Consider the following 11359-nt stretch of genomic DNA (forward strand, 5'->3'; position numbering starts at 1 on the left):
CCTTTCTTGCCAACTTTGTAATCTTGGGATACATTAGCCTCTCACAAAGGCTAGATATTTCAAATTTGGCTTGTGACCTTTTCACAATTCAAAATGTGTCAATTTAAACTTTTTATGAGGCACGCGATTCAACACATAACAAGCAATCAAAATAGCTTTACCCCATAAATTTAAAGGTGCATGTGACTCAATAAGTATGACAACAGTCAATTCAACCAAAGTTCTATTTTTCCTTTCAGCTACTCCATTAAATGACGGAGAATAAGGAAGATGAGCTTCATAAATTATTTCCAATGATCTAACAAAAGAATTAAACTCATTTGATTCATATTCACGACCTCTATCACTTCTAATTCTTTTTATTTTTCTTCCAAACTGATTTTCAACTTCATGGATATAAGTTTTAAAATTTTCAAAAGTATCACTTTTATTTTTCATCAAGTAAATATACGTAAACTTAGAAAAATCATCAATGAAAGTGATAAAATATATATTACCTCCACAAGTTAAAATTCGTCCAAGTTCATAAATATCAGTATGAACTAATTCTAACAAATCAGTTTTGAGAAAATAGCCAAAAGCCCCCTCAACCTATTAGCCAATTCTCAACTACACACTTATTCTATACGGGAGTTCTATTACCTCCCTAAACTTTTTAAATATGGAATAATCACCTCCCTAAAATGTCATAACCAGTTTTATGTCAAAGGTGTGCAGCACACGCGATAAATCACAGTACATTCATTTTTTTTTTATTCTTTTTCTTGTAAAATATAAACCTAATCAAAACATTAATTTAATAATCCCCCATAAGATTATGTAAAGTTTCCATTTTTATCAAAGGTAGAAATTAAAATTTACAAAAAAATGCTTTCAAATAGAGATTGTTTTTCCAAAATACTAATGATTTCTTTAGAGAATAATTAGAGAAAATGAGGGGAACAAATCTCTACACCAAATTAAAGAAGAAGAACAACTCCATAGCTAGTCTACATAAACTTTCAATTTGAAATCGAACCCAAAAACAAAAATCCACAAATAAGAATTCACAAATGTGGAAGTGAAAAACAAATTTGGTAAGAATGGAATTAGAAAGTGAAATTTCAAATTCACCATTGTTGGTTCATTTTGGTTTGACTTCTTTTTATTATTTTATTTTTTTGCTGAAATTATGAGGGGTTTAAGAAAAAACTTGAACTCCATTTTTGAGCTTCATATATGAAAGTTTCTTATGAGTTAGGTGATTGTTGTTGCTAAAACGGTTGATGTATGATTAACTAAGTATAAATCAGTATCTACAAACTGATTTGGAGCTCCTAGAGACGAAATTTAAAAGACCACCATTAAAGGACTTTGAGAAAAACTTGAAGAAATCATGAAATGGGTATAACAATTTTTTGATATAAGAAAACGGAAAGAATTTAAAAAAATGAATTAATTATATAATCTCCAATGAGAGACAGCCACATCGACTATTTAATTCAATTTTAGTCATTTTATGTCTTTTTGTTGAACTCTTACGCGCCTACAAGAGGTGTATTCACCTTCTTGGACAGGTCAGTGTTTAAGGGTCACAAGATATCGAAAATAAAAATTTCAGGGGGGTAATGGGACCCCCGTGAAATATAAGTGTATAATTGAAAATTGGTCAATAGGTTAGGGAGGCATTTGGCTATTTTCTCAATCAGTTTTCTTTCAACTTGAAAATGAAGCATTTAGTGATTTTGGCTTTACTACAAGTCTTACACTTTTCAAAATTATTTTTAATCAAAACTACTCATGATTCCAACATAACGATCATTAATATGATACAAGCGAGCATGCCAGAAATTGGTAGAAGAAAGCATATAAACAGAAGTAGAAACTTTATTCATTTCAACATTCAGTTTAAACATATCATCACAAGCATACTCCTTTCTCACAAAAATACATTTCTTCACAATTACATATTGATCAGATTCAATAATCTATTTAAAGCCTGCTTTATTAAAAAAAAAAAAACTAAACATCAATTTTTTTCTTGTGGAAGGAGTATAAAGTACATCTTTCAAAGTTAACACCCTTCCAGAGGTAAAACACAATTCGACATTTGTCATTCCAAGCACTTGAGTAGTGTGTGAATCACCAAGCATGATGGTTTTGGGCTCCTCAAAATTAGTATATTTTTTAAATCAATCTTTGTCATAACAGACATGACGGTTTGCACCATAATCAGCCCACCATCCATCAACACTTTCAACCATGTTTATGTCGGTAATCACCGCCACAAAAGGTTCTTCGGTAACGTTTGTCTGAGGGTTAGGACCACGTTTTTGAAATCTGCAAAATTGAGCAATATGCCCACTCTTGCCACAAACAAAGTACGGCCCCTTATCTTGAACTTGTTGATTTTGTGCTTGGTTTGCAACACCCCGCTATTTGAAAGAGCTAGAATTAGAAAGAACCATTTTTGGAAAGAATGAAAAATCTGAAATTCGACAAAGTTATGCTAAGTATGAGTTTTGGGTCAACTTCAAACGACCATAACTCTCAGTACATGATGAGTTAGGTGACAAATAAGATATCAAATGAAAGGTCTTGGAATTATCTTTACAATGCCACCGAGTTTGCTCGTACATTCAATATACTAATGCCATTTGGCCTGCATCTTTTATGATGCATATACGGAAAACCAGGATCAACATCTAACGCTTCGTTGATCCAGTTGAGCATTTCAGAGTCATTTGGTGAGCCTCCTTGCTTTCCGGAGGATCCCTTTTCATTGCTTTGTTTATTTAAGTTGTTATGATGATCGGGGGTCTTGTCCCGACATCCCTCATAAGTATTAGAGGCTTCATAGACAGTTAGACATTAGTAGTTCATTAGTCTTATTCATTTAAGTTGTTTTGATTACAAGACTTGAGTTGCCTTTATGGCCAGTTGAATGTTTTTCCTTTATACATTCTAAGTTTGATTCTTAAAAGTTTTCTCTTGAGTTGTCTTAAATGTTGAGTAAAGTCTTTCGCTGAGTAGTAAGTCAAGCAAAGGGTTCGCTTGGGCCCATCAATGGTTCTTGAGTGTCAGTCCCTTCCAGGGTGTAGGCTCGGGGCGTGACATGATTAAATTATAACCATTATTTTTCTTGAATTTTTTCTTCTTAGGCTTCAAAGAAGTATTTTTCTGAGATTCAAGAGCAACATTATTTGAAGTAATTAAATTTACCTTCATTGTGATGTTGCTATCTTCTGATTGTAAAAGTGCATCTTGGCTCCTTGCCTCTTCTTCCATGCGGATTTTCATTATCAATGTTTCAAGAGAGGTTTCCTTTTGTTTGTGGCGCATAATTTTTTGAAATTCCTTCCAAGAAGGTGGAAGTTTATCTATTATGCCACAAACAATAAGGTTATCTCCAATTTTGACTTCCTCAGACCTGAGCTCTCCACCAATCACTATGAAGTCTTGAGTTTGGTCTACTATTGAATTGTTGTCCACCATTTGAAAATGAAAATATCTACTATCTGCATATTTTTTCACTCCAGCCTCTTCGATATCATACTTACTCTGCAATGCTTTCCAAATTTTCTTTGCACTAGAGTAAGTTATATCATATATAATAATCATAAAAATTATTAGATAGACAATTAAGAATATAATACTGACATTTATAGAAATCACCATCGTACTTTTCCACTTTCTCTAGATGAGAAATTATTTCATCATCATTCATAAAGGTGATGTCAACTTTATTAGGATTCTTCTTAGTTAACACATAAGAAACATTGAGAAGACTTAAGTAGAAAAATTATTTATCCTTCCATCTCTTGAAATGGTTACCATTAAATCGAAATGGCTTGTTAAGATCTTTCATCTTGACATCCGCGGATTTTTCAATTGTAGCCATTATGAATCCTTAAAGTTATTAGTGAAAAATTACAAGATAACAAACCCATTGCAGCAAATGTTTTCAACGGTTCAAAAATAGTCCTCTTGACTTGTCTCCTCCAAGATACAACAGCCTAATCACAAAGTGTAACTCAACAAACTCTGGACAAGAGTTGATTCCAAAGCTCCACAAAAAGAACACCTCCCTTCAACTAGTAAGAACTCTCTTTTTTGATTAACTTTATACACTCTCTATTTTCTTGTGTGTTCAAACCAAATGAAGACCACCACTATTTATAGTTGAGAAAGTCTTCCTAACAATGAATAGAAAGATAATGGGATAGTAAATAGTAAAAATAAATTGCCTAGAAATTACATAGATTAGAAGATATAATAGAGGAGTAAAAGAATGAAATAAAGGTGAGGGGTGACAAATACACCAACGTGCAAATGTTACACTATGACCATTGCCAACGTTCACTGGAACGTTTATACCAAATGTTTAATTGCAAATTTGCAATAAAGCCTAACAGTAATATGCATTACTAAACCACTGACACCAATGCCCAAGGTAGCACCAAGGAGGAGAAATTAAACAACCATATGAGATAAAATATGATGAGCTATTATAATATAATAATAATATTAAAAATGCTCTACACTAACAGTAATTGTTACTTTTTGACAACATTTGCATTATCATCACTGGATGTGGTGTAACATATAAGAATACTTCTTCATTAATTAAAGATCTCAAGTTTAAGTGCCGAGTATTATATTAAAATTTTGTTTAGATAAAATATATTAACTTAAACAACAAAATTTTTGTTTGCCTAATAAATTAAAATGTGAAAGATATGAATATATATATATATATATTATTCTTGAAAAGATGATGTGTTGCAAAGAACAAACTTTAATTATTATCACTAAAAACTTATTCCCTTTTACCAAATTTCATTCGCATGTCATCTAAATATCATCAATTCTACACATTAATTTACTTTTCTTTGAAGGACAAATTTCATTTTTTTTTCAATAGGTTTTACTTTCATAATAGATGTCCATATTCCAAAATGTAATCAAATAATAAGTTGAAAAAATAATTTGAAAAGAATAAATAGTTCATATTCTATTTAGAACTTGTTTAAATGAGCTTATAGCCTATGAATATAAGTCAAAAGTCATAAGTGGATTTTTAAATTATGAATTTTGATTTATTTTTATCACTTTAACTTAAAAATAAGCTTTTATCTATACACTATAAAACTACTTAAAAATAAGCTTATATCTAAACACTATAAAACTACTTAAAAACTATTTTAACTTAAAAACACCTAAAATAAATCAATCAAACCGCCAGAATAAATACTCATAGAACCACCAATTATTTCATCCTTTATAACTGTTTTTGGAAAATCTAAATAGAACTAAGTTATAAGAATAAATTCTTTTTTCAAATAAGATAGAGTAAGCTATATCTTGAAACTACTACTAAATCATGAACTAGATCAATATTTGACATGATACCAACCAAGAAATTCTAGTATTTGCCATGTTTTTTAATTATATCAAAGAATGAGGAGGTAAAAGCTACTGTAAAGTACATTGAATGTAGAATATATGGTTTCATATTGTATAGTGTCTCTAACTAATAATAAAATAATAATAATAATAATAATACTATGTATGGCATCATATATATGCAAAGTCTCTTTCACATAACAAAATCAAACTTAAAAAGATTTATAGTTGTCAGTAGGGGTGTGCACTATTTGGATTAAATCGAAAAACCAAATCAAATCAAACCGAATTTTAATTGGGATTGGTTTTTTGGATTTGTAATTTACTTGTTTGGTTTTTTGGTTTGGTTTCGGATTTAGAAAAATAAAAATCGAAAAAACAAAAAAATCAAATTATATATATATAGAGAGAGAGAATTAAGTTGGAGTTAACCACTTTTATCCCTTTATAGTTACCTTTTATGTTTGGACATCTATAATTTATATACTTTTAAGTATTGTGTTTTACATTTTACTTGTGATTTATATTAAAAAGTATATTTAAGAAATTTAGTATATATATATATATATATATTATTTTTCCTAAATTGCAAATATAACTTTGTTATGTTTCTAATTATTGACATAACTAATTAACCGAACCGAAAAAATCCAAACCAAAAAGAGAAAAACCAAACCAAACCAAATTTATTTTGGTTCGGATTGGGTTACACTTCTTCAAAACCAAAAACCGAAAACCCAAACCGAACAGTATAAAACCAAACCAAAAAACTGAATGCACATCCCCAGTTGTCAGGCCACTTATGATCATCGTGGATCGTGAGATAAACCTGTTTAATATATATATTTTTTAATTCGCATGCTCCATACTTATTAGAAACTTAAAGGTTTTAATTTTATACATACCAATTAAAACAACAATTTCATTCATAAAATAAAGAGTCTTCTAACACAAATTAATAAATAACATACTTGTAAAAATAAATTAATCTTATCAATTCAAGAGGATTTTTAGTAATCGATTGATATTTTTGGAGAAGAAAGGAAGACAGGCGTTGATTCTTGAAAAAGAGAGAAAGTGTAGCATTGATTTTATGAAACAAATGATTTCTGAAACAAAAATTAGTGTGTTTAAAGAGTTTGAATTATTTTAAGACTCTTTTTCAGATCTGATTAAATTAGACATTTTTAGTTTTTTTTTTAAAATATATATATATTTAATAGACTGAGCGTAAACTATTCAAATTCAGACCTTCAATAAATGTAAACATATAAGATCGTAATCGGAGGAAGTAGTAACGAGTTTTGTGTTTACATAACATATTGAACACCATTATCTGAATTGTAAAACAAGATAAAGTAATTTGTTTTAACCCTTTGTATGCGTGTTGAATAATCAGAAAGCGAGTAGATCGCTAGGAAATATCTTATGTCACTACCATGCTACTTTTTTTTTTCCTGTCACCTAAAATTGAAGATGGGAGTGCTTTTTATCGAAACAACTTTTTGATGTCCACAAAAATTTGTTTCATTCTTTCCTGTTTTTGAATTGATAACTGTCTTGTTGGGTTATGAAGGTGATTAGGGGGTCATGCGGAAGTTTACAATTGCAAATCATATGATGATAAATTAGATGACAAATAAAAGTATACTAAAAACATATTATTAATATAGTTTGGTCCAACGACCTACATATTATATTGAAAAAAAAAACATAAATATGTTTAGGAGAAAATCTCCCTATAAACAACTTTCTAAACGACTACACTGTGGATTCTATTGTGTTCTGCTATGAGAATAGAGATCTTCAATTTATAGATCTCCAAACATTTCCTCTAAGGAAAGAATAAACCAAACATGGAAGAAAATTATATTTTCCTATCATAAAAAGTTCAAGCATTTATGGTATGTAATACTTTGACTTTTCTTTAAGGAAAAAAATAAACTTCAAATAAGGAAAGAAAATCAAAGCAAAACCCTAACATATCTTTCACTTAACATAGCCTTTTCTGTTTCATGGAATTAACAAGACATAATACAAAAATATTTATTTACCATTCAAGGGTATGATTGATCAATGAAGTGGTTGAGAATACTAAGTTCTTAAGATCAAAATTCAGCAGAGAGAAAAACACTAGTGATTCTTCACATTTGTTCTAACTTTGGGGATAGAGTTACTTCGTATTTATTGTTGGTGGTGTTAGGATTTTTCCCTGATGTTCTTTTATTTGAAGTTTATTTTTTTTCCTAAAAGAAAAGACAAAACATTACCATAAGTTTTTTTACTTTTCATGAAAGGAAAATATTTTTTTCTCCATATTTGGTTTATTCTTTCCTTACAGGAAAAGTTAGGAGATCTATAAATTGAAGACCCCTCTTCTCATATTACAAAACATTATCATAAATGTTTTTACTTTTCATGTAAGGAATTTTTTTTTTCATATTTGATTTATTCTTTCCTTAGTGGAAAAGTTTGGAGATCTATAAAATGAAGATTCCTATTCTCATAACATAACACAATAACATCCACAATATAGTCATTCAGATAGTCTTGTTTATGGGGAGATTTTCTCTAAACATCTTTATGTTTTTCGATATTAGTTTTATCATATGTAGGTCGTTTGACCAAACCATATCGTCTTTAGGATATTTTTATTTGTCAATCATATGATTTGCAATTTTGACACCTTAATTACTTTCGAACCCAATAGGTGGGAGGTGACAGATATCCTGTGGAACTAATCCGCTGACCTCACAAAAGCTTGTTTGATGAGGTTTTGAAGATTAAAACTATTTATCATAGAAAAATGAGTTGGTTAATTAAGTTTTTAAGTAAAAATAAGTATTTTAAAGTAAAATTAAAATCAATATTTTGAAATTTAAGAAGTAATTTTTTCTCAATTTTTTTAAAAGTACATTGTTAGTCGATAAAATATTACTTCATTCGTCCAACAATAATTGTCCACTATATTATTTTGAGATGTCCAATAATACATGTCCATTATATGAAGTCAATAGATAATTTTATTTTTAGTTCCGGATGTACATTTATCATTAATTATAGTCATTTCTTTGTTACATTTTTTAAGACATTCTATTTATTATATTCAAAAGATCATATAATAAAATTATCATTCTATTTATAATTTCATATGAAGTGTGCCTAGTCAATAACGAGCAAGTATTATTCGAAAAAAGATATTTGTAACAATCATACTATCCAAATAAATGCGGTACGCAAGCGTTATAGGTGAATAAAGGTGATTAATAACCAATTATTCACGTGGGCATATGCTGTCTTTGGTCCACTTAATTGCCCATCCTAGCTTAGCTCTACAAATAGGAGTAAATTCCTGCCTAAAATATTTCATTATTTTATAATAATGGGCAAAAGTTTTAACTGATATAGGATTTCTTCACTTAGGGTCTTGGGTGGGTAGGAGTTTCTGAAAATAGAATTTTTTTAAAATTATTTTCTAAATATCAGATGAGTATTGTAACGTGAGAATTCAAGTTTAATTAGATGTTAAATAATTGACAATAAAGTTGGTTTGACAAAGAGTGTGCAGGGAATGAACTTTTTGTAAAAAAAATAAAAAATCGTCTCTCAAGTATTGTTGTTCCAGCTGTGTATTTTTTTAGGCCAATTTGAAAAGAAAAGAAATTGTCCCAAGCTTCATTATTCTAGCCAAATAAAATTAGTTTTATTAAAATAAAGAAAAAAGGGTCTGATAACTAATCAACTTTTGAAAAAAAAAACTAATCAATTTTGTTAAATAGAACTGATATATTCATCGTTATAAAGTGATTTATATATACCTTCTCTTATGCAAATGGTTCATCAGTCATCATATACTCTTTTGCTATATCAGAAGTGATTTTTTTATTATTATTGAAAAAATAATAATTCATTAGGGATATATTTGATCCTTCTCACGCGTTTTTCTTTTGACATATTTTATTCATCGATTAATTTGAATTTATTATTTTGATGGTCAAATTTACTTTTTTCACTTATTTTATTGTAAAATTTATTGTAGATGCCATAACTTTTTTTTATAGATACAAAAATAAAATTCATATAGCCGCAAAAAAATTAATTTTAATTCTTTTTAATAGTTTTTCCATTCACACTTCTTTTATTTTGTTCCACTATTTTTCATTAAAGAATCAAAAAAAAAAATTCAAATAATAATAATCAAAGAAGTCAAAAAATAATCTATGTGTGAAAGGTCAAAATACTTTTTTTTTTTTTAAATAAATAAATTTAACATTATTTTTTTCACTTTTGTAACAGTAAGAGAATATGTGAGTCATTTTTTGTAATGGTAGGGGATATGTGAGCCATTTTTGTAACGTTAGGAGTATATGTGAGCCGTTTATGTAACGTTATGAGTACATGTGAGGCATTTTTGTAACGAGTGGTATATCAACTCTAAATTATAAAGCTGAGGGGTTATTAAATTTTTTTCTTTAAAAATACCGCGTAAGATCATCTTCAACCAACCTCCACCGTACTTTCGGTGCGACCACTAAAGAATTGCTTATACTGATCCCGCTGGAGGGGGAGACCCCATATTATACCATAGAAGTCTAAACTAAGAAAGACTTACGAACCACTTAGGAAGGATAAGAGCCGTAGCTACAAAGCAAAAGAAGTTGTCGACGTCGTCCTTATGGACGTATTATATATCCTACTCGTACTCCAAATATTTCAATATCGTTGCATCCGGTATTTTTGTTTTGTTCCACCAGTGTGATGAAGAATAGACACTATAAAAGGAACCCCAATTACCAACAAAAAATTTCGTTGGTAAATTGATCAAATTGGTTGGCAAATTGAGTTACCAACCAAATGCCAACTTAAATTAATCTGTTGCTAAAAGGCTCGTCGGTAAATATTACCAACCGATTTTAATTTGTTGGTAAACTTATCAACCAAAAATCAGTTGGTAAACACCCTAAGATGTTGTTACAAAATTTTGAAACATGTCCCTGAAATTTCCGCTGGTAAATTCACCAACTAATTTTTGGTTAGTATATTGTTAGTACCTTTACTAACGAATTGAAAAGGAGTTAGTAAATTTTTTCTTCATTATTCGATTCCGTTGGTAATACGTTGATAATTATAGTAATTTTTGTTGGTAATTTACCAATAAATTTAAATACTTTTATTTTTTTGGTTTCCCTATCCGATGTCCAATACCCCACACCAGAGCCCGACTAAATCCGGATTCATTCCGGGAAGTCCCACATTGGGGAGTAAAGCGCTCCCTAACAAAGGCGACTCCGTACCCAAGGGGAATCGAACCTGAGACCTCTTGGTTAGGGATGATGCAGTAATTACCACTCCACCACAACCATTGTTGGTAATAAATTTTAAATACGTTAGTATTATTATTTGTTTTTCTAATAAATTTACTAATTGATTGTTAGGTTGTTGGTAATATATCATTCAAGGTGACTCTGTACCCAAGGGGAATCGAAGCTGAGACCTCTTGGTTAAGGATGTAAGAGTGCTTACCATTCCACCACAACCCTTGTTGGTAATAAATTTTAAATACGCTAATTAATTGTTAGTTTGTTGGTAATATATCATTCAAGGCGACTCCGTACCCAAGGGGAATCGAACCTGAGACCTCTAGGTTAGGGATGATGCAGTAATTACCACTCCACCACAACCCTTGTTGGTAATAAATTTTAAATACGCTAATTAATTGTTAGTTTGTTGGTAATATATCATTCAAGTTCAATGTTAGGTTAGTAATTGATTGACAATATGTTCAAAATATTATTAACTGAATGATTATCCAATAGTAAAATATTTATTAATTTATTGCATTTAAAAATCTAAGAGCACGAATATAAATCCAAAAATACTAATATCAATTTTATAAATCATATTTGAATGAAACAATGCAAAATCTATGATAACAAGTTAAATTAATCTCAATATGACACATATCATTATATCA

This window comes from Solanum tuberosum, unplaced genomic scaffold (assembly GCF_000226075.1).
Source record: "Solanum tuberosum cultivar DM 1-3 516 R44 unplaced genomic scaffold, SolTub_3.0 scf00548, whole genome shotgun sequence".
In the NCBI taxonomy this organism is placed as follows: Eukaryota; Viridiplantae; Streptophyta; class Magnoliopsida; order Solanales; family Solanaceae; genus Solanum; species Solanum tuberosum.